General features: G+C 41.7%; 1 pseudogene; it reads right to left on the reverse strand.

Moving 5' to 3' along the window:
* Positions 1–6711: 6711 nt before the first annotated feature.
* LOC133227414 (deleted in azoospermia-like) lies at positions 6712–9826 on the reverse strand (annotated as a pseudogene).
* Positions 9827–24370: the final 14544 nt, after the last annotated feature.

A 24370-nucleotide genomic window follows, 5' to 3' on the forward strand; every position in this document is an offset into this window, starting at 1 on the left:
TCCCCTCACAGCCACCCCCTCTGCCCCCGAGTCTGTGGAAAAACCATCTTCCACGAAACTGGCTCCTGGTGCCAAAAAGGTTGGGGACCGCTGCTCTAGGGTAACCCAGCCTGGCAGCCTGGCTCTGCCTTCCCCAGACCAGGGTCCATGGCTCCTGCAGCAGCTCTCTCTGGCCTGGTGGGGCTGGGTGGCAGTCTTGAGAAGATATCTCATCCTACCATTAAGGAGAACTATAACCCAGCCTGTTCTAGACGATTCCTCAGCTTCCTGATTCCCTGTGATGAGAGGGAAGAAAGTGACCAGAAAGTCCTGAGGTCTTTTCTGGGCTTGCCCTGAAAATTTGAGAGTAAGAGAAGGCAAAGAGAAAGGATTTTTCTCTCCTTCAGGCAAAAAACCCTTTTTGTGTCTTTCTTTACAGCTTCTGAATATTTTCATATTCAAGAACACAGGACGCAGTAGCCAAGGTACTATTTCTGAACCGTGACTCTCTGCCCAGGTGACCCCTAACTTGTCACTCCCGTGGCCACACAGAGCCCAGACAGAGGTCCCTCTCCTCTGAGGTTCAGGGTTCCCAGCCCTGCGTCCTGCCCCTCACAGCCACCCTCCACTCAGTATTCTGGCCTCTCAGAGAACACCCCCTGGAGGGTCATCTAGTGACTCATTCTTCATCTGTTTTTTTTATCTTTGAAATGTTCTCATCTGCAAGCCTCAGCATGTTTCACTTCCTTTATAAACACCCTTCCTAATGTTCTGACCACCCCCATCTCGCCTTGCCCAGCTCACCACTATATTCTCTGGATGCACTTGGTCCCTTGTGAAAACAGGGGAATGACAGTCCCTGTGGCATTCTGGAAAGAGACAGGGGTACAGCTCTCCTGACAGAGCACCAGCTCAGCAAGGGATGGACACCCCCCAGGTCCACCTTGTAATCACACTTGACATGTGTCCGGAAGATAATTTGTACTTGAACTGCACTTGCTAAAAGAAAGAGAGAGAGGCAGGGGGTAGAGGACAGGGGAAAGGGAAGAGTGAATGGATGGAAACTAGATACAAGAAACCTTAGTCCAGATTAAGGCCACTACTGATTTCAGTTCAGTTCAGTCGCTCAGTCGTGTCCGACTCTTTGCGACCCCGTGGACTGCAGCACGGCAGGCTTCCCTGTCCATCACCAACTCCCAGAGCTTGCTCAAACTCAGGTCCACTGAGCCAGTGATGCCATCCAACCATCTCATCCCCTGTTTTCCCCTTCTCTTACTGCCTTCAATCTTTCCCAGCCTCAGGGTCTTTTGCAGTGAGTCAGTTCTTTGCATCAGGTAGCCAAATTATTGGAGCTTCAGCTTCAGCATCAGTCTTTCCGAAGGATATTCAGGACTGACTTCCTTCAGAATGGACTGGTTGGATCTCCTTGCAGTCCAAGGGACTCTCAAGAGTCTTCTCCAACACCACAGTTCAAAAGCATCAATTCTTCGGCGCTCAGCCTTCTTCACAGTCCAACTCTCACATCCATACATGACTACTTAACCATAGCTTTGACTAGACAGACTTTTATTGGCAAAGCAATGTCTCTGCTTTTTAATATGCTGTCTAGGTTGGTCATAACTTTCCTTCCAAGGAGTAAGCGTCTTTTAATTTCATGGCTGCAGTCACCATCTGCAGTGATTTTGGAGCCCTAAAAAATAAAGTCTGTCCCTGTTTCCATTGTTTCCCCATCTATTTGCCATGAAGTGATGGGACCAGATGCCATGATCTTTGTTTTGTGAATGTTGAGTTTTAAACCAGCTTTTTCACTCTCCTCTTTCACTTTCATCAAGAGGCTCTTTAGTTCTTCTTCACTGTCTGCCATAAGGGTGGTATCATCTGCATATTTGAGGTTTTTTATATTTCTCCCAGAAATCTTGATTCCAGCTTGTGCTTCATCCAGCCCCGCGTTTCTCATGATGTACTCTGCATAGACATTAAATAAGCAGGGTGACAATATACTGCCTTGATGTACTCCTTTCCCAATTTGGAACCAGTCTGTTGTTCCATGTCCAGTTCTAACTGTTGCTTCCTGACCTGCATACAGATTTCTCAGGTGGCAGGTAAGGTGGTCTGGTATTCCCATCTCTTTCAGAATTTTCCACAGTTTGTTGTGATCCTCACAGTCAAAGGCTTTGGTGTAGTCAGTGAAGCAGGTGTTTTTCTGGAACTCTCTTACTTTTTCTATGATCCAATGGATGTTGGCAATTTGATCTCTGGTTCCTCTGCCTTTTGTAAATACAGCTTGAACATCAGAAAGTTTTGGTTCACATACTGTTGAAGCCTAGCTTGGAGAATTTTGAGCATTTCTTTGCTAGTGTGTGAGATGAGTGCAATTGTGCAGTAGTTTGAACATTCTTTGGCATTGTCTTTCTTTGGGACTGGAATGAAAAGTGACCTTTTCCAGTCCTGTGGCCACTGCTGAGTTTTCCAAATTTGCTGGCATATTGAGTGTAACACTTTCACAGCATCATCTTTTAGGATTTGAAATAGCTCAGCTGGAATTCCATCACCTCCACTAGCTTGTTCATACTTCCTAAGGCCCACTTGATGTCGGACTCCAGGATGTCTGGCTCTAGGTAAGTGATCATACCATCACGGTTATCTGGAACATGAAGATCTTTTTTGTATAGGATCTTTTTTGTACAGTTCTTCTGTGTATTCTTGCCACCTCTTCTTAATATCTTCTGCTTCTGTTAGGTCCATACATTTCTGTCCTTTATTGTGCTTATTTTGGCATGAAATGCTTCCTTGGTATCACTAATTTTCTTGAAGAGATCTCTGGTCTTTCCCATTCTATTGTTTTCCTCTATTTCTTTGCATTGATCACCAAGGAAGGCTTTCTTATCTCTCCTTGCTATTCTTTGGAACTCTGCATTCAGATGCTTGTATCTTTCCTTTTCTCCTTTGCCTTTTACCTTCTCTTCTTTTCTCAGCTATTTGTAAGGCCTCCTCAGACAACCATTTTGCCTTTTTGCATTTCTTTTTCTTGGGGATGGTCTTGATCACTGCCTCCTATACAATGAACCTCTGTCCATAGTTCTTCAGGCATTCTATCAGATCTAATCCCTTGAATCTATTTCTCACTTCCACTGTATAGTCATAAGGGATTTGATGTAGGTCATACCTGAATGGTCTAGTGGTTTTCCCTACTTTCTTCAATTTAAGTCTGAATTTTGCAATAAACTAATAACCAACATATCCAACCTTTTTTTTTTTTTTTTTTTTTGGCTATGCTGGGTCTTAGTTGCAGCACTCAGGATCTTTGTAGTGACATACAGTTTCTAGTTCCCTGACGAGGGATCAATCCCAGGCTCCCTGCATGGGGAGCATGGAGTCTTGACCACCGAACCACAAGGGAAGTCCTCAACACATAAATCTTTAAAGTTGACAAACTTGGCGGATGGACAGATGATGAGAAGCATCTCCTGTGTTAACACCTAACCTCTGCTCAGCTTCCCTCAAAACAATGCTGAATCCTGTATGAGTTTTTGGAATGTCTGGACCTGCACAAGCCCAGGTGTGTGGTATCATCAATGTGGGAATGTATTCTCTTGTTTTCACCTGGCAGCATGTCCTGGACCGCTTCCCTGGAGACACAGCCAGGAGTCATCAGTGTTCGGTCCTGGCTTTCCTGACCTCACATGATTCCCTAGGCCTTTTCTTTCTTTCTTTTTTTCCAATGTACCAAAATTTGCTTTTATAAATTACTTGGCCAGATTAAGAAACTGAAGAATATTTATACTTTTGAATTTCAAGGATCTGAATCTTGTCACATACTACCCACCCAAAGCTCTACCTTCTTTTTTTTTTTTTTTTTAGATAATATGACATGAAAAGTGGGTCAAAACATTTTTGAAAAAATAGTTTATTTCTATTTATTCATTCATACTAAGACAGTATCAGCATAGGTAATAGGAACACAATTTTAAGTTTAAAATTAATTTTCCATTTTGAAAAGTTGAGGATTTTTGGCTCTTCTTTCTACCTTAACTCTTTTAAATATGTCAAAAGTTTATTCCCTTACTTTTCTCAAAATAACAGACAAATGAAAAGTTTATTCCTTTACTTTTCTTAAGGCCATATTGAGATAATTAAAATTGGTTCTTTAGAATTTTGGTATCATTTATAGTAACCTGGAGATTTAACCACAGAATAATACAGGTAAGAAGTTAATAGCACACACACAGAGAAAAGAACAGAGAATTTTATTAATAGAATGAATAAATCTCAGGGCACTTTCGAATTCTGAGCCATGAGAAAGCCCTTCTGGGGATCCTTAAGCTAAAAGACTTCTCCCTTCAGGGTAGAGTGGAGATTATTAGAAATTGTAAGACAATGGGCACTGCTGATGTGGCCCATGGAAGCTACGTTAGTCGTGCCCAACTCTTTCTGCGACCCCTGTGGACTATAGCCTGCCAGGCTCCTTTGTCCATGGGATTTCTCAGGCAAGAATACTGGAATAGTTTGCCATTTCCTTCTCCAGGGGATCTTCCAAACCCAGGGATTGAACCTGTGTCTCTTGCCTTGGCAGGTGGATTTTTTACCAGTGCGCCACCTGGGAAGCCCTGGAAGCTTCATTAGGATAGGCATAAACGGAGTTTCCATGTTTTAGTGAAGGGGCTGGCGAATGAAACAAAAGCCAGGAAGCCACTTTAAACTCCTGTCCATGGCAGGTCAAATGATGCTGATAAAAGCGTTACCCTTAGAAAGACTATTACCCCACTGTTACCTTTCCCAGGCTTAGCCCTCAGAATGCTTGCAGTGCTACTTCTCTTCTTTCCATCACCTGTTCTAGGAGCAAACCTCCTGAACACATGGTGGTAACAGACTGGAAAAGCCAGACCGTGGGTACAGCAAAGGGGCTCTGGATCTCTAGCTGTTTGTCACGATTTGCAATGTCTAACGAGGAATCTAGTAAAACAGATTCTTAAATCTGTTTAAAAAATAATCTTAAACTTAATTGTTATACTGACTTTAGTGTATTTTGAGGATATTACTCAAAATAATAGTGTATTACTCAAAAAAATAGTGTATTTTGAGGATATTACAATACAGATTGTTAATACTGACTTTAGTGTATTTTGAGGATATTACTAAACAACTTTTGTGGTTTAGAACGGCAAAAACAACCTTGACTCTCCTGGACGTATTTTACTTTAAAAAGGAAATACAATAGGAAAAAAAAAACACAAAAATAAAAATCTATCTGTTCTATAACAACTAACATTTTAATGTTTTTTGTAATATGCAATTTCTTTCAGATACTCTAACTTTTAAGTGACATAAAAAAGTTTCGGCCTTTTTAATATCTTCTTTAAAAAAATCTTTTTTTAATTAAAAAAAATCTTTAATACTTTAATATTTTGCATAATTTAAAATACAGCCATTGAGGTTAGTATTTCAAGGAAAAAAAAAGTAAATGGAAAAAAAGGAGAATAGTAACTCACTGAGAAGCTTATGATTCAGTTTGTTTTGGATTCTTTAAAAAAATTAGGCCTGGAATTTTAGTTATCCTAATTACCATTCCAATTGGATATCTCAATGTGTGGATTCTAGATAAAAGATAAAATATTTTGGGGGCTTCCCAGGTGGCACTAGTGGTAAAGAGTCTGCCTGCTAATGCAGGAGATGCAAGAGACTGGGGTTCAATCGCTGGGTCAGGAAGATCCCCTGGAGTAGGAAATGGCAACCTGCTCCAGGATTCTTGCCTGGAAAATTCCAGGGACAGAGGAGACTGGCGAGCAACAGTCCATGGGGTCACAAGGAGTCAGATACGCCAAGAGTCGCCTGAGGGACTGAGCACACATGCTCATAATAAATGTAAAACCCATTGACTGGACTGTTTAGAATCTGTTTTACTGGGTTTAGATAAGGAAAACTTCAATAAAGCCAACTTTATACTGAGGTTCACTGATTGAAAATGCCGTTTTAAAATCTCTGCTTGTGTGGCAAATTTCTAAACAGATCATAAAAGATAATATTATAGATATTGTACTGTTCATACGTACTTGTTGGGGAAGTGAAGTGCTTGTTTTTAAACTATCAAAATTCTGACCTTTCAAAAATGTCAAAAAAAAAATGCACTTCCACTTACCACAACACTCTGCTTGACCCCCCAAAACTGTATGTAATGATTTCATATTGTTAGGTTAATCATGTTCCCATTATGGCTTGCAATTGTAACTATCTTTTATTTTTTGTCTGGCTACTGATTTTGAAAACTGGTAAACATACTATTGCGATTATGTTAAAAAAATTCTGACCTTTCAAAATAGGTTTCCTAATACAATAGTTTTTGTTTGTTTGTTTGTTTGTTTGTTTTCAGAAAATCAGCATTTGCTTTCAAATGCATAAAATGTCAATTAAAAAGTCCTTACAGATAAATGAGAAGTTATAGATAAATAAAAAGTTATAGATAAATACAGATAAATAAAAAGTTATTCCTTTCAGTCTCAATTGTTTTTTCACTTTTAACTATATTCAACACAGAATGATTTTCTAAGTAAATGTCTAATGAAAAACAATTTCAGTGTAAAATAAAAATAAGCAATCCAATATGACTTGCATAGAAACTCTGAGTGCAATTTATCAAAATTCAGAATTAAATTTCTATAATAGTGGGAAAACTTTCAGTCTCTTATTATTCAAAACGTGTAACTTCCTATGAGACTAGAAAGTTAGCAAAGAGGATCAAACAAACTTAAGCAATGGCTGACTTCTAAAGTGATGAACTCTTTTATCCTTGCAGTAGCCATCTTGATTAACAAGGGAATTTTTCAGTCTGTTCTCTGGATTAAATAGTCAAGATACCACTGTCCGTATGCTTCGTTCACAGATTTCTTTTGTGGGCCATTTCCAGGGGATGATGTAGCTTCATGAACTGAGCATTTACTTGGCAAAACTTCAGCTCCTGGATCAACTTCATCAGAGTGGCAGTTAATAGCTGTATAAGCCAGAGAAATAACGTAACTCCGTTGTTCCTCAGCAGGACACGGCGGTAGCATCTGATAATTATAAACAGGCAGCTGATATCCAGTGATATTCTGGACCAGTGAAGTTGGATATGGAGGATAAGCCTGAACATACTGAGTTATAGGATTCCTCGTGGTTAGAGGCTGCCTGTAAGTTTCAGTGTTTGAGTTACTCCAGAACTCTGAAACTGTGGTAGAGGATGAAGATTAAAAACCAGAGGACGAGGCTATACGTGATAAGCACATAAATTTTGTTTCCTGAGTGCAGAGCTCAATTTCAGCTTTTTATCAGGGAAATTTATCTGTGATTCTACTGTCTTCTGCCCATTCACATCATTGTAAAATGCAACAATCCATAGCCTTTGGACACACAAGTTCAATCTGTGATTATATTCACTTCTTTTACTGAAACATACCTAGTAAAGCAAAAGTGTTCATTGCTCAGCCACGTCCGACTCTTTGTGACTCCATGGACTGTAGCCTGCGAGGCTCTTCTGTCCATGGGATTCTCCAGGCAAGAATACTGGAGTGGGTTGCCATTTCCTTCTCCAGGAGATCTTCCCAACCCAGGGATGGAACCCGAATACCTAGTAAAGGAACCTCTAATTTCAGTTTCGTCCATCCTAACATCAATTCCACCAGCAAAAAAAGGGTATTTGGCATGACTTTCAGTTCGGTTCAGTTCAGTTCAGTCGCTCAGTTGTGTCCGACTCTTTGCGACCCCATGAATCACAGCACGCCAGGCCACCCTGTCCATCACCAACTCCCGGAGTTTACTCAAACTCATGTCCATCGAGTTGGTGATGCTATCCATACATCTCATCCTCTGTCGTCCTCTTCTCCTCCTGCCCCCAATCTCTCCCAGCATCAGAGTCTTTTCCAATGAGTCAACTCTTCTCAAAATATTAGAGTTTCAGCTTTAGAATCAGTCCTTCCAATGAACACCCAGGACTGATCTCCTTTAAAATGGACTGGTTGGATCTCCTTGCAGTCCAAGGGACTCTCAAGAGTCTTCTCCAACACCACAGTTCAAAAGCATCAATTCTTCAGCACTCAGCCTTCTTCACAGTCCAACTCTCACATCCGTACATGACCACTGGAAAAACCATAGCCTTGATTAGACTGACCTTTGTTGGCAAAATAATGTCTCTGCTTTTTAATATGCTGTCTAGCCATCTGCAGTGATTTTGGAGTCCAAAAAAATAAAGTCTGACACTGTTTCCACTGTTTCCCCATCTATTTCCCATGAGGTGATGGGACCAGATGCCATGATCTTAGTTTTCTGAATGTTGAGCTTTAAGCCAACTTTTTCACTCTCCTCTTTCACTTTCATCAACAGGCTTTTCAGTTCCTCTTCACTTTCTGCCATAAGGGTGGTATCATCTGCATATCTGAGGTTATTTGTATTTCTCCAGGCAATCTTGATTCCAGCTTGTGCTTCTTTTAGCCCAGCGTTTCTCGTGATGTACTCTGCGTATAAGTTAAATAAGTACGGTGACAATATACATTACCCTCTGGTAAAACATAGCCTTGGCGGGTCATAGCTGATGAAGACTGGGTGCTAGCCTCTGGAGATGGTTGAGTTTGGATTCTCAGGATTTGCAGCAGACATGATGGCCACAACCAGTGTTCCCGCAGAGGGGGTGGAGGAGGAGCAGAAGCTGGCTTCAGGCACCTCACTCGCCACTGCTGTTAGGCCTGCTCGTGCCCCCTACCCTGCTTGAATGGGTAGAGGAAGCTGAGAAGAGTGGCAAGGCCAAGGGGTGCAGGCGAGCTCCCTTGACTTTTTCTTTAGGATCAACTTGTTCTAGATGGAAAATTCTGGAAGGTCTGTATCAGAGCATATTTTTCTAGGCTGTCAGTACTGAATTCATTCTTGTGGAGCCAGAGTTCTACCCAATCCAGGGGAAAAGTGTTAATGGAGGGCAGTGGTATTGATATTTGTTATCATTAATTGATAAGTGGTATCAGAATCATTATTATGGTATTCTCATTACCCTCTTCTTTACCTGGTTCTTAACCTCTCACACCTGATAAATCAGGGAGGAAGGATTTGCCCCTCTGACAGGTAATTGGAAAGGTGGCCTGAGTAAACAAAATACATAACAACGAGCATAGAGTCATTTGGGAAATCCCTAGGATTAGCACCGTCCTGTTGGGCCAGATCCTTTTCCCACATACTTCAGCATTTTGTCAATAGCTCAGCACTGCATCTATCATGGAAAGGAAACGAGCTTTTGCCATCCACTCTGGAGTGTTTCACCCACTTCCTGCATGTTCATTAGGGGATGTGACACTCCAGCCACCAGGCAGCCCCCACACCTCCTGGAAACACTTTTTGCTTCCTCTTATATGCAGCTCTAAGCTGTCCTTAGAGCATTTGGCCTGCTGCTTGCTCTTGGAGCTCTGAGGGGTTCCTGGTGGGAGCTGATGAGTTTTCTGAAGAGCCTTTTGTGTATGTGTGTTTGTGTGTGTGTGTGTGTGTGTTCAAAGATATATCTGCGGTGCTGCATCAAATAGCAAAGAAAGATTTAGAATGAAAAGTAATAGCCTCCCACTGCATCCTTCCCCTGTCCTCAAATAGTTCTTCTGACAGTTTACCTCCCAAACCATAAACAGTATGCTTGACTCCTTAACTTTGCTATATCTGTTGACTCTTTGCTACAAAACGCAAGGATTTAGCTCCTTTCCTCCTCACTCTGGATTCCATCCTCCTCTCAGATTTTTAATAAATGTGTTGGTAATTTTAGTTCTTCTCAACACTTTTGCGAATTTCAACAATGTACGAAAACCTCTATTTCTCACTCCTTGAGCTGCAGACAGTGTTTTAATATTGCTTCACATAAAATAAGACTATGAAGCAGCCGTGTCTTCCACCTCCTCATCCGCTCTGGTCTCCTAACCCTGTACCAGTTACACCCTGGCGTTTTTAATATCGAGGTTGGTAACCATAATATTCTATTTAGTCCTTTGTTTAAAAGTTGATTTTAAATGCTGAAAACTGATAAGTGACAATTATGTTACCATTATTATGTAAATATTCTTTATTGTAGGGCCAATAAATAGCAGAGTCCAAAATAAACCCTGGACCACTCATACTAAGCAAAGTCAGTCAGAAAAAGACAAATACCATGCGCTCACCTATATGCAGAATCTAAAATACGACACAAATGAGTTTATCCACGAAACAGAAACAGACTCACAGATGGAGAACAGACTTGTAGTTGCCGGGGGAACGGGGGCAGGAGAGGACTGGATTGGGAGTTTGGGACTAGCAGATGCAGACTATGCTATATTATATTTAAACAAGGTCTTATTTTATAGCACAAGGAACTGTATTCAACATCCTGTAATAAACCATAATGGGAAAGAATATGAGAAAGAATTTACACATATATGTTATGTATAGTCGCTCAGCTGTGTCCGACTCTTTGCCATCCCATGGACTGGAGATGAAGTCCATGGGGATTCTCCAGGCAAGAATACTGGAGTGGGTTGCCATGCCCTCCTCCAGGGAATTTTCCCAACCCAGGGATCGAACCCAGGTCTCCCGCATTGCAGGCAGATTCTATACCATCTGAGCCACCAGGGAAGTCCTTATATATATTGATAGATAGGTCCTTGTTGAACTATTTTATATATAGTGGTGCACACAACTATACTTCAATAAAAAATAATAATAAAAAAAGAATGCCTCCTTTAAGATATGTGGGCCCTTCTTATCTGTTGTGATTCTCATCTCTCTTCCTCTTCTTTTTTCTCTTAATAAAATTTCATCCTCCCAACCCTGTCCACCCTCTCTCCAAGGTCTCTGTTTTCTGTATCTAGACCTGGATGAACCTCTGCATTGCACATTTCACTTGTTTATGTGCACTGATATTTATTGTTTGTGCCCATGGCTTCACATTCTCAAACATTCATGACTTTATAGCCTAGCCCTTCTGTTGCTGTTTGTTATTTTAAATAAAAAGTTTATTTTAGAAAAGCAAAGGAAACTGTAAACAAAACTAAAAGCAACCTACATACAGGGGGAGGGATAAATTAGGAGTATGGAATTAATAGATATACACCACTATATATAAAATAATTAAACAAGGACCTATCTACTGTACAGCATAGGGAAATATATTCAATACTTTATAATAACCTATAATGAAAAAGAACTGGAAAAAATATATATATATCTGAATCATTTTTCTTTACAGCTGAAACTAATACAATATTGCAAATCAACTATATACTTCAATTAAAAATCATTCTGAGAATTCTAATTGTAATTTTTGAGCATTTAATATTCCCAAATAATACTCATTTGCTCTAGAGTCAATCCTTCAAAGAGACTCACCTATTTCTTTGGAGAAAATAGGACTGTGAGTTTTCACTATCAAAACCTCTTCTTTGGCAAAGACCTGAGACCATGTCTCCCCATTGTGAATAAAAGGTCAGCTTGCTCCTTGTAGGAAGATGCGTGCATTTCAGCCTTATCTGCAATGGGAGGTTCTGTGAATGAAAGAGATATCCCTGGAAGTCACCCAAATCCCTTGTCCAAGGGCGTCTTCTAGGCTCCCCCAGAGGCACTAACCACAGAACTGTGCAGCCTCTTCTCTCTTTCCTAAGGAAGACTTCTCCAAGAAAAGGAGCCCCACCACCACCCGCCCTGTCCCCAGAGCCCAGAGAAGCCTCTGAGGAAGATAAATTGAGGGACTAGAATGCAGGAGACCAACAATTTGCCCAAAAGCTTGCAGAAGGAAAGCAACCATCGTGCCCCACAGAAGCCTAAGAGGCAACGATGTTTGAGCTGAAACTGACATGCTATTTGCAAAATAAAGATCCGGACAGCGCAGCCCCTGCTCTTTAACTCTCACACAAGCACCTGCAGTGGTCAGCCTCTCAGAGGAAAACCTTGCTATTGCTGTATGTTAATATTGCCTGTTACAGGGTATCTCTAAACAAAATAATACTTTTTCTTTTTTTTTAGTTTAGAGCACAGGGCCTTTATTAGCATATCAGAGATTGTTCAGAGATGATATTCAGAACCACCACAGCATTTCAAGGGCAGTTTTGTAATTTCTGCCTTTTTATCTAGAAGTTTTCATGATCAATAAAATCCGAAGTTGATCACCAGGTGTTGAAAAATGAATAGAACGCAGCTATCAAAAACAGGACATTTATGTGATGTTCTTTTTCAAACCACTGTGTGTAGTAGTGCCTGGGTGCTCAGCAGCTTTAGTTGTGTCCTACTCTTTGCAACCCTATGGACTGTAGCCACGCTCCTCTGTCCATGGGATTCTCCAGGCAAGAACTGGATTGAGTTGTCATGCCCTCCTCCAGGGGATCTTGCTAACTCAAGGATCGAATCCACATCTCCTGTATCTCCAGCATTGCAGGCAGGTTCTCTAGCCACTGAACCACCTGGGAAACCCATATGTAGTAGTACAGTTTTCTAACTTGAGTCATGAATAGTCTTACCAAAATCAAGTCATTCACCTTTGGAACAAAGGCTAGTTTGTACCCATCAGTTTCACAAATTCAAAAGTAGTCTTTTACTATCCAAAGTTAAAAATTAATCTTGTAATAACTTATAGTGGAAAAGAATCTGAAAATGAAAATGTATACATATAACTGAATCATCTTGCTGTATACCCAAAATTGACACAATACTGTAAATCAATTACACCTCAATTTTATTTTATTTAATTTATTTATTTTTTTTAACACCTCAATTTTAAAAAGTCAAGTTTCAAGAGAAAATATTTTAGCATTTTAATGTCTTAGTATTAACATCTACTGATTCAAAAGTTAAAAAGTATGTCCCATTAAATTTATGCATCTGAATTTTTTTTGAAAACTTGAAATTACAATAAAATTGTCAGTATTTTGCCCATTATGTACTTAGGTAAATAGAACTATGACAAATTCAACAATTAGTGCCTGGCAATATGCCAAAATAATTTCACATATTTATGAATATATTGAAATCTCTTCTACTTTCATTGTCCTCAGAAACCTAAGAATACCACTCAACAGTCATATACTTGTCCTTTTCATTAGACACCATTCTTTTTGACTTGGTATGCTACTGAATCAATCTTTCCCTGTTTACTTCTATTTTACTGAAAAAAAAAATAAGAAATCTTGGGAACAAAATGAAGTTGAAATTAATTCAACAGCTATTGAAATTTTCAACAGCTACAAATCTGCAAAAGGAAAAGGTAAACCCATTACTTTTAATATATAGCTAGTGCACAGTTAAAATCAAAAGAGTTATTTTCGGAAAGTCAATGCAAGTAGAAAAAATGATTAAAGTATATTGACTAAAAGTCCTGTCATTAACATTTTTATTTAGTTTGGTAAATGCTATTATATATAAATATTTAACAATATAAATACATACAATACAAATATGTCACAAAAGAATATAAACGCTGTGACTCTTTCAGAAGACAAATGTTATCTTGATGTCATATGTTTTCTTAGCTGAGCTTCCTTTCATACATAGTCTTCTTTAGGTGATGGTAGTTTGGTAAGATTTTCATCAGGAAATCCAGCTGCAGTGTCTGGGGCTGTGGCTACTTGGTCTCCACCTGACAAAGCCAGTCTGCACCATAGATCACTGTGTCCTCAGGGATGACTTCAAACATGTTCAGATTGCAACTGGCCCCAGTAATGCAAACACTTTTCAATATTACATTTCTGCCTACATACACTTTTAATAGACTATTACTTTTTTCAAAACAGAGTCCTTACAAGAAGGAAGGCTATAGGACTTCCCTGGTGGTACAGTGGATAAGAATCTGCCTGCCAATGCAGGGGGCATGAGTTCGATCCCTGATCCACAGGGATCCCACATGCAGTGGAGCAGTGAGGCCACAAGTACTGAGCCTGTGCTCTAGAGCTCTGCAACCAAGCACAGTCCCCACTCGTCGCAACTAGAGAAAGCCTGCAAAAAGCAATGAAGACCCAGCACAACCAAAAATAAATAATTTAAAACAAAAAAACAAGGACGGCTCTAGCTCCATCTGCAAGATGGTCTGGAGACAGGACCTTGAGGCAAAGGCTCTCAGGTGGGTCTCACAGTCCCGAGGACTCGTTTGGTCTGTGCCAGAACAAGGAGCCATCTCCCTCTGATGGAGGCCACAGGAGGGAGGCTGAGCCCCTGACACCTCCTCAGGGCTCTGTGGAAGAATGAATGACCGGATAGAGATAAAGGGGAAGGGTGGAGAGAGAAAGGAGAAGGGTGGAGAGAGGAGCGTCAGGAAGGATGCCGTGGAGATGGGCCCTTGCTTCTCTGACACCCTCTTCCTCTGCCTTCGCCACATCACCCGGTTGCTTCTTAAATGTTAACGATGGGAGGAAGGTTTAGAACTTCCTGGAGTCCAGGCTCAGCCAGTGTGAGATATGTCCAACCAGACTCCAGATTTCTTTGCACATCAGCTTCCTGCCTCCAGAGGCTGAAGCCCTGTCAGGAGTGCAGAGCCCTCTCTTCAGGAAAAGCATTTTCAAGGAGGGCAGGAAAGTCAGAGGATGCGACGGTTAGATAATATCACCAATTCATCAGACATGAATTTGAGCAAACTACGGGAGGCAGTGGAGGACAGAGAAGCCTGGTCTGCTGCAGTCCATGGGGTCGCATAGAGTCAGGCATGACTTAGTGACTGAACAACAACAGGAAGGCAACCCTGGAGCCCTGAGTGTGTTGCCTTCGCTGAGAAGGAGCAAGGGTAAGAGAAGATCACGGCTCCATGATCCAAGTCCGAAGGCTCAGCACCCATCGTTCTGCGTACCTGGGGCTCCTTGCAGTCACATACATTCCATTTGTACCCCCACAGCAATGGGGGACTTTGAGAAGGAAAATCGAGGCCGAAACACACAACACCATTCATGAAACACAGTATTGTCCAAGGCCATGAGCCTGAATGTCAGGGACCCCACTGGGATTTGAACACAGGCCCCTTGACCAGTGTAGGCTGCACCCACAGCACCTTAATCTCATGGGTAAACAGTCTCCCAGTCTCAGTAGATGGGCTACCTCTGGGCAGCCAGCTAATCCCATCCGCAGTTCATTCATTCAATCAACATTCACTGAGCACCGATCAATCACCAGACACCTCAGAGCTGGGGAAACAAAGACAGAGTCCCAGCCAGTAGGAAGCCCACCCTTAGTAAACAGACAGCTACTCGGGGTGATAAGTGTGGCTGGGCTGAAGAGAGGCTGATGTGGATTCTCACTAGCTTCCCAGGGAGCAGTCCATGTCAAATTTCCCTGGTGTGACCCTTCTGTGCTGACTAGCAGAGGCAGCCCTGAGCTGTAGGGTTGGGAAAGGCCCCAGGCATGGTGATCATGCCTATGATCCCTTCCAAACTTCCTTGTGCCACAACTTTGACTGCAAAGAAAGTGTCATCCTTGGCGCCCCCAGGACCCTGGCCAGTCTGCCTGTTACCAGTGCTCAGGGCACCTGAAGAAATAAGATGAGGCCTAAAAGAAAGAAGCGTGATGAGTCAGGAAATGTGTGGCTAAGACCCAGATAGGAGGTGCTGGCTTCTTCACGCAGCAGGAACCCCTCCCTGCTTCTGAGTGGGCCCAAGTCCAGCTCACCTTGTCAAAGCAGCCTTGGGCTGCTCCCCGTGACTTAGTTTCCACATTTACCAAATGAGGAGAATGATAATAGAGCTTTCATTGTAGGGTCGTTTGAATCACTATTTATTAAGCACTTAAACAGTTTTCAGGACTTGGAAAACACTATGGAAGACCTTTTTTAAAAAAGTAGAGAAAGGATTCGAGAAGCTATTTAACTGGTTCCCCTGCCTTAGCCAAGATCCCATCCATGGAGCAGTTGAAAGAGGACAGGGGTAATCAACAGAAAGGTAGCACTCTTGTTGGGAATGTAAACTGGTACAACCACTGTGAAAAACAGAATGGAGTTTCCTCAAAAAATAAAAATAGATGTGATATACCATAGACATGAAATAGATATGAAAATAGATATGAAATACCATATGATCCTGAAATTCTACTCCTGGGTATACATCCAGAGAAAACTATAATTCAGAAAGACACATGCACCCCAATATGCATAGCAGCACTGTTCACAATAGCCAGGACATGGAAACAAACTACATGTCCATTGACAGATGAATGGATAAAGAAGATGTGGTACATGTATATATACACAATGGAATAGTATTCAGCCACCGAAAAGAATAAAATAATGCCATTTGCAGCAACATGGATAGACCTAGTGATTATCATACTGTTGCTGCTGCTGCTGCTAAGTCACTTCAGTCGTGTCCGACTCTGTGTGACCCCATAGAGGGCAGCCCACGAGGCTCCCCTGTCCCTGGGATTCTCCAGGCAAGAACACTGGAGTGGGTTGCCATTTCCTTCTCTAATTATCATACTAAGTGAAGGAAATCAGAGAAAGACAAATATCATATAATATCACTTACATATGGAATCTAAAACATAACACAAATGAACTTATCTATAAAACAGAAATAGAAACAGACTCATAGACATTGAGAACAGACTTATGGTTGCCCAGGGGGTGGGGACAGAGAAGGGTTGGACTGGGAGTTTGGGATTAGCAGATGCAAACCATTATACATAGAATGGATAAACGCCAAGACCCTAATGTATAGCATAGGGAATTATATTCAATATCACATAATAAACCATAATGGAAAAGAATATGAAAAAATAAAATGTATGATTTCAGTCAACACACTAAAGGGGGAAAAAAGGAAATTTACAAATGTGTCAACACTGATTATTACTGAGTTGAAGAAATCTGGGTGATTTTTGGTGTCATCTTTATGATTTTTCTGTATTTCCCACTCACCCCCACCCCTCACCCCCACTAGCCTCTGACCCGGCTCTGAGCAGTGCCCTCCTGGGCAGTACAGAGGTAGGGGAGTGGTGGGAGCTTTTCCTGACTCTGACCCTGCCACTGAGACTGGGCTGGCTGCTGGCAGGTAGAGGAGGGACGAAGAATACCTGATGTTATGGGAGTCACAGGGTTACCCTGCCCATCCAAAGAATCTCCAAGGTACTTTGGCTCAGTGGTCGTCTTCTCTTCTCTAAAACCCCGTGAGATCACAGGGTCCTCCCAAATGAAGAAACCAAGACCAGAGAGGTCACAGAACTTGTCCAGGGTCACCAAGGGGAGAACACCTGTGGCTCTAACTTCAGGCCAAGCAGGATTTAGGCAGTGGCCACAAGGACCAGGGTAAGAGAGGAAAGGGTAGCACATGAGCTTGTCAAATGCATAAAAAAATGTTTACAAAAATGCATTGCTTTTTACACTTTTTCTATTGCTCATGTAGAAAAACATTTGAAAATACAGAAAACTATAAAAAAGAAAATTTAAGTTATCTATAATCATATCTCCTAGATATTAACCTCTATTACCACATATTGGTATGTTTTCCTCCATGCTATTTCAAAATTTAAGGTGTTGGTGTTTGTATATTTTTATCCTGTTCTCTACTTAGTGTTGTTACAGCATGGAATAAAAGTCTTCAAAAACATGGTTTTTAATGACTACACAGTTAAATAATAATCATAGCCAACACTTTCATAACATGGTTTTGTTAACTCAGGTTTGCATAACAAAATACCACAGACTAGATGGAAACAACAAACACTTATCATCTCACACTTCTGGAGGTTGGGAGGCTCAAGGTCAAGGTGCCAGCTAATTCGGTCTCTGGTGAGAGCCCACTTCCTGGCTTGCAGGTGGCCGTCTTCTTGCTGTGTGCTCACATGGCAGAGAGAGAGTTCTGTTGCAGCTTCCTCTTTTATAAGGGCATTAATTCCACTATGAGGGTCTCATCTTCATTGCCTTATCTAAACCTAATTAATCCCTAAAGATCCCCCATTCCTAATTCCACCACATTGGGGGTTCGGACTCACGTATATGAATTTTGAGGGGATGCAATTCCATCCACAGCTGCACTTACTGTGAACCCAGAACACAGTGAATTTTACAAGCACCAGTTCACCAACTCCTCGCCAGGAAGGGCGGTCATTGCCCCCATTTCACAGAGGAGGAACCTGCGGCACAGAGTGGTAGCTTGTTAGTAATTTGGGGTTTGAGGTTTAAACTCAAGCCATCTGGACGGAAGGAAGAAGTGTGCAAAGTGTGAATTATAGAGCACACTAAGAGAAAATGAAAGTGCATATCTGGGTTCTACTTTAGGGAGATGAGTCAGGTCTCTGTGATGAGCTAACATTTAATATGATATGTGGAGAATGAGTTGGATTCAGCCAGGCAGAGTGGTGGGAAGAGAGGTGAACTGCTCCAGGCTGGTGACTCACTGCTCCCTGCTCTTACTTTTAAGTTGAAAACACCCAAACAGCCAGATTTTTCATGATCATTTTGAAACTTAAAGATGGGGTGCGGTACTCATAATCCTACAATTTTCATTCCTCCTTTTATTCCCTTACAACTTTTAGTATTTTTTTCCCTTACAAATTTTAGTAGATAATCTATACCTGTTTGATGGAATTTGTTTTTAACTTAGAAGAATTCCACACCCTTCCCTGTTTTACAGAGTTACTATACACCTCATTTTGATTGCTCTGTGTTGTCATCATGTGGGACACCATAGTTTGTTTCGTTTTTCACTACTGGAAGCACTGCTATTATAAACATCTCTATGCATGCAGCGTTTTTCTTCTATTGACCTGGAGGAGGTAGGGGTAGATTTACAGGTGGTACGGGCCCTTTTGCAACTCTGTTTGCACTCCAAAAGGAATGTTCATATTTTCTAAGTCTCTAGCAATGAAATGACCGCATCTGTTTCCCAAAATTTTGGGAATTTTCAAACTAGATTTCTTGAGTAGCTATTGATAATCTAGCAGCTCAATATTGTTTACGTTGCCCTTCCTTATAATTTTAGTTTTCATATTTAGGGTTTTATTTCTTCTAGACTCTCTTATGTTGAAAAAGGGTAATTTTAGACATCAATTGCAGAAAATATCCATCCTGAGAAAGAAAAATGGAGCTGGAGGAAACAGACTCCCTGACCTCAGACCACACCGTAAACCTATAGTAACAAAAACAGCATGAACTTCCCTGGTGGTCCAGTGGTTAAGTCATCATGCTTCCAGTGCAGGGGGCAAGGGTTCATGGAATTAAGACAATGTGGTATTGGTAGGGAAGACAGGTACACCAACAGAACAAAAGAGAGTCAGAAACAGACCCATGAATGTATGAATACTTGATTTATCACAAATGTACAGCTTTGTACATTTATTTTTATGTATTTATTTATCTATGTATTTTATGTATTTATTTATGCATTTTAAAAATGTACAACATTGTAATAAAGAAAGAATGGTCTTTTCAACAAGTAGTGCTCTTTGAAGTATCTATATGGAAGGAAGTAAAATCAGACCCCTATCTCACATCATACAGATCAATTCTTTTTTTTAATTGAAGTATAACTGAATTACCATGTTGTGTTAATTTCTGCTGTACAGCAGATTCATATATATATATGAATGTATATATATATACATTTTTTATTTGTATATATATATACACACACACACACACATATATATATATATACATTCTTTCTTTGTATTTCTTTCCATGATGGTTTATCTCAGGATATTGAATATAGTTCCCTGTGCCATACAGTAGGACCTTGTCGTCTATCCATTCTATATGTGATAGTTTGCATCTGCTAATCCCCAGTTCCCAGTCCATCCTTCCCCTCACCCATCCCTCAAATCAATTCTTGGTGGATTATGGACCTAAATGTGTGAGGCACAGCTAAAAAAATTTTAGGAGAGAATAGAGGGTTTATATCTTAATGAACAAAGGATAGGGCAAGATTCCTTGGACACATAACTGTCATAGGGACTTCCCTGGAGGTTCAGTGATTAAGAATCTGCCTTCCAGTGCAGGGGACTCGGGTCTGACGCCGGCTCAGGGACTAACATCCCACGCGGGCGGGGCAACTAAGCCCATGCAGCACAACTAGGGAGCCTGCGTGCCACAGCTACTGAGTACAAGCGCTCTAGGGACTATGCACCACGGCAAAGACCCAGCGCAGCCAAAATAAAATAAATACATACATTTTTTAATTTAAAAAAATGTCATAAAAGACTGCTCAATTTGACTATATTAAAATCGGAGATATCTACTTATCAAAGATACTTTAACAGAAATAGAAATGTTAACCATAAAGGGAAAAAATGATAAATTTAAGACTTCTGTTCCTCAAGAGCCACCATTAAGAGTGAAACGTTTTTTTCAATTTTTGAAAAAAAGAGTGTAAACTTAAGCCAGAGATTGGGAGAAGATATACTTTAACAAAGGACTTGTATTCAGGATATATAAAGATTTCCCAAAAGTCAATAAAAAAAGGACAATGAGACAAGAACAGACAATCTAACAGAAAAATGGGCAATAAACTAGAACAGATGTGTCACAGAAGAGGCTATCCAGATGGCCAATAAACATATGAAGAGATGCTCAATTCATCATCAGGGAAATGCAAAATAAAACATAATACAATACGAGCATCCTCCAATTGTAATTAAAAATAATCAATATCATGGAAAGACAAAAAGAACCAGGTGTTGGCCTATTTCCCTCAATGTCTCCTAAAGCGGAATATAAACACCTATATTATATATATAATATACATATGACCAGCATAGGCGTATACCCAATAGAAACATGTATACGTGCTCATCAAATGCACATACGAGAACGTTCACAGCAGCACTATCTGTGGTGCCTCTGAACTGGAAACTATCCACATGTCCATCAGTCATACGACGGATAAACTGTCATGTAATAGATGGCTATAATGCAACAAACATGAGTGAATGACAACTGCCCGAATCAGTGTGCTGCATCCCACGTGCAAACACACACCAAAGAGAACACACTTCATCTCCCATGTATGTAAGTCAGGACAGTGGTTACCTTGGAGCATGGTGGCCAGAGGAGGCATAAAGGGGCTTTGGGGTGCTGGTGATGTCAGTTCTCAATCTGGATGCTGGTCACACAGTTCATGTGTAAAAAGCATTCACATTGTACTGTATGATGTAGTCACTCTTCTGTATGTATGCATGCTATATTCAGTAATATATTTAAGACACCGTTAATGAAAAGGCAAGCTGAGAGTAGGAGGAGATATTTGCAACACCCAAAAAATATGCCAGTACATATATCACTTAGCTCTTTGCCTGCATGCTAAATTAAGGGCTTTGCCTTTTAAAATCTCTTCATCCTCCTCTAACTATGCATTTTTATGTGTTTCTATAGATATGTATAATTTGAAAATAAATTACTTTTTTTATTTATTGAACAGATTTTCCCTCATTAACAAACTTTTTAATGCAAATGAGTGGAAATTCTGCTCTTTCTCTGGGGGAATTTTTCAAATTATTTATGTTCCTCTTGGTTCCTTTTTTCCTCTGGTTGAAGGATTTGATATATTTCTTTTAAAAACTCTTTATGTTTACCCAATATTCTTCATTTCTCTGTCTCTTTACATTATCACAACATGCTGGAAACCTAGGAGATTCGTGCTGTCCGCATCCCCCACCATGGTTTGATTTAAGAAGAAACTAAGACCTTCAGTCCAGCTACATGATTGAGGGGTTTGGATACCCAGTGTTCTTGTCTGGAGAATCCCAGGGACAGGGGAGCCTGCTGGGCTGCCGTCTATGGGGTCGCACAGAGTCGGACACGACTGAAGTGACTTAGCAGCAGCAGCATGGAAGAGAGGGATAAAACCTGGATTCCTAACCATCCAGTTCAGCCCCTTCCAAGGTCATAACCACCTCCTAACATCAGTATGATATTTTTATAAACGTGTATTTAGAACAAGTGACACCACATCACAGCAGGCCACAGCCCCTGCAGACAGCCCCCCAGCCCCCATTCAATGAGGCACTCCTCAGAGCATCTTTACTGAGCCCACGGTAGCTCCCCAGACAGCCGGGCCTGCGGCTTGTGAAGCTCCTATTCCAAAGAGAGGAGACAGACAATAAACAAGCCACCAAAGAAGCCAGATAGTGTGAAGGAAGTAAACAGGGTGAGGGAAGAGAGAGTGGCTGGGGAGGCCCCACCTGGGAGGCAACATCTGGAGTGAGACTAAGCCAGTGCAAGAGGGAGCCAGGAAGATGGCTCCAGGCAGAGGGCGACGTGAGTGTGGGGCGGGGAAGGGCTTCTTCTGGGATCAGAAAGGGGCCAGGTGGCCAGAGCAAAGGGTGCAGGGCTGGAAGAGGGGGTCTCGGGCGTGAGAAGGCTCTGACTGAGAGCCACAGGAAGCCACTGAGGGGTTTTAAGCAATAAAGGGACATGATCTAATTTGTATTTTAAAAGATAATTCTAACAGATAAACCAAGTTTGGCATGCACGTACAATGGGATATTATTCAGCCTTTAAAAAAGTGGAAATTCTGACACAAGCTATAACCTTGAGGATATTATGCTAAATGAAATAAGCCAGTCACAAAAGGACAACTACTGTGTGAATCCACTTACTGGAGGTACCCAGAGTACTCAAGTTAGTAGAGACAGAAAATAGAATGGTGGTTGCCAGGGGCTGGAAAGGGAGGGAGATGGGGAGTTATTCTTCAAAATGTTCAGAGTTTCCATTTGGGAAGATGAAAAAGTTCTGGAGACAGACTGTGTAGACGGTTACACAATAATGTGCATGTAATTAATGCCACCGAAGTGTACACTTAAAATGTTAAAAATAGTAAATTTTATGTTGTATATACTTTACCACAATAAAAGAAAAACATTTTAAAGATAATTCTGCCTGCTGTGAAAAGGATGAATAGCAGGGTTGGGGCTTCAGAGAGGAAGCTCAGAGACCTTTGAAGACTGAAGTATTGAGGGCAGCCAATCATTCAGGACTTGGCCGTGGATTGGACTGGGGAGAAGGGGAGGGACAGGTCAGTATGTTTGAGACCTAACAAGTGACAGTAACAGAATACGAAATGGAGTAACTAGAAAGCATTGCAAAATAAGTTGTGCTAGGGTAGTAGTCTACGTTTTCATTTTCAGAATTGTCTTTAACACTGTTGTATTTATACATCTTTTTTTTTTTTTTTCCCAGCAAGGTCTTAAAACCCACACGGAAGGCCACTTACAGCTCCAAGTCCAGCCTGTCTGAGCTTGCAGGATGCTGCATCAGACCCCCGTCCACAGGGCTATGTTCCAGTGGGTTTGATTCAGGAGCTGACTGCCCACTCTGACCTGACAATAGAGGGGAATAAGTCCTGTTCTGAGCGCTGGAAAGCACTAGGCACCCTAACGGGTGCTTTAGGAAAGTGATCTTATTGAATCCTGGAGATCACTGTATGGGGCAGGGACTGCTGCTGCTCCTGCTGCTGCTGAATCGCTTCAGTCGTGCCCGACTCAGCGACCCCATGGACTACAGCCCACCAGGCTCCTCTGTGCATGGATTTTCCAGGCAAGAGTACTGAAGTGGGGTGCCATTGCCTTCTCGGAGGGCAGGGACTACGGTCCCTATTTTACAAATAAGAGACATGGTGAGCCTTTCAGAGGTTCATTAAGCTGTGAATCTCTGCTGCCTACAGCTGGCAGAATGGGCCCTGCCTACCAGGCAAATGCAACTATCTCCCAGTAGCCCATGGTGGGTTCTTTTTCATTTTAATATTTATTTACTTATTTATTTGGCTGGGTGGGTCTTAGTTGCCACATGCAGGATCACTGTAGTTGAGGCACGAGGAATCCTTTTTTTATTTTTAGTTGAGGCTTGCAGGATCTTCAGTTGTGAACTCTTAGTTGTGGCCTGTGGGACCCAGCTCCTGGACCAGGGATCGAAGGTGGGTCCTCTGCATGGGGAGCGCAGAGTCCCAGACCTTGGACAGCCAGGGAATTCCCAGTGGATTCTGAAGGCAAGGGGATCGCAGAGTCCCAGACCTTGGACAGCCAGGGAATTCCCAGTGGATTCTGAAGGCAAGGCAGAGGGGATGGACACTGAGCTACCTCACAGCAAAGGAAGAAAGAGGTGTGAAAGGGGTCTCATCCTGAAATGCTCTGGGCCCAGTGGGGAAAGATAGGAATCAGGGGTCCTGAGGGCCTGGGTCTCCTCTGACGGGTGTGTCTGGAGAAGCTGTGCCGCCCTGGCCTCAGGGGTCCTCCAGGGCATCCCCCTATCAGGCTGGGCTCGGGGAAGGTCAGTGGACAAGGCCCGAAGATGGATGGAAAGCGTGTAGGCTCAAAGTCCCCAGCTTCATCCCCAGCTCAGCCCTCCAGAGCTGTGTGCTCTGGGGCTGGTCATTTCCTATTTGTAAGCGCTAGTCTCCTGTGCGCAAAGAGGATGATAACAACATCTACTTGGAAGGGCTGTGATGAGGAGCAAATTAGATAAAGT

This window comes from Bos javanicus, chromosome 16 (genome assembly GCF_032452875.1).
Source record: "Bos javanicus breed banteng chromosome 16, ARS-OSU_banteng_1.0, whole genome shotgun sequence".
Lineage (NCBI taxonomy): Eukaryota > Metazoa > Chordata > Mammalia > Artiodactyla > Bovidae > Bos > Bos javanicus.